At 51.7% G+C, this 857-nt stretch overlaps 1 protein-coding gene across 1 annotated transcript in view; it reads left to right on the top strand.

Moving 5' to 3' along the window:
* Positions 1-857, top strand: part of RNF215 (ring finger protein 215) — a 6,496-nt gene that overhangs the window by 3,250 nt on the left and 2,389 nt on the right. The window lies entirely within an intron of this gene.

Genomic DNA, 857 nt, shown 5'->3' with positions numbered 1-857 from the left:
GAAGGATGGATGGATGGAAGGATGGGTGGATGGAAGGATAGGTGGATGGGTGGATGGATGGGTGGATGGATGGGTGGAACACTCCCTGTCCTCCAGAAGCTTATACTCTAAGTGGGAAGGAGATATAGGCTGCCATACTGCACATAACTGTTACACCAAATGTTACCTGGTGAAGAGCAGAGGAGGGCAGTAGGTGGTGTGATAGGCTAGCTGTGTGACCCTGGACAAGAGACTCAAACCACTCAGCCTCAGTTTCCCCATCTCTAAAATGAAGATAATTATATCGCCTGCCCCTTGGGCCACCCCCATCACAAAGGCTGTTGTGAAAATTTTTTAAATGTGCCTTCTCAGCCAAAAATCCCTCTAGAAACGTGGCCTACTCTGATTAATCCAACTGGGCCACTGGGGGTGGCTTCTAGAACAAGCTGGCTCCCTCCAGGGGACAGCAATCCTGGTTTCCCTAGGGTGGGGTGACCAGGAGAGAGGCCAGAGAGGAGAAAGGCCGGAACGGTAGAGGCTCTGGGCTTGGCTGTGCCCAGTGACCTTGGGCAAGTCAGCTCTCCTGGGGCTAGCTTCAGGCTCCTCTGAAATGAGGGCACTGGTTTGGTTGGGGACATGGAGGGGGGTGTCACCAGGTTTGTGTGTAGGGTTGGTTTTGTGTAACTTATGTCTTTGTTACAGGGATGGGGGATGTCCACTGGGGGTGGAGCCACGGGCAGGCGATTCTGTTCCTAGAAATGATTGTGACAGCAAAATGGAGGGCAGCAATAAAATAAAATGTAGATGGGAAATAAAAACAGCCAGATTGAGGTAGATGAAGATACTTTCTGAGGCCCCACCCAGCCCTGACATCCCTG

Source organism: Vombatus ursinus, unplaced genomic scaffold, assembly GCF_900497805.2.
Source record: "Vombatus ursinus unplaced genomic scaffold, bare-nosed wombat genome assembly UNPS02001287.1, whole genome shotgun sequence".
Taxonomy (NCBI): Eukaryota; Metazoa; Chordata; class Mammalia; order Diprotodontia; family Vombatidae; genus Vombatus; species Vombatus ursinus.
Note: the sequence above shows the minus strand (reverse complement) of the source record. Positions and strands in the feature narration are given on the sequence as shown.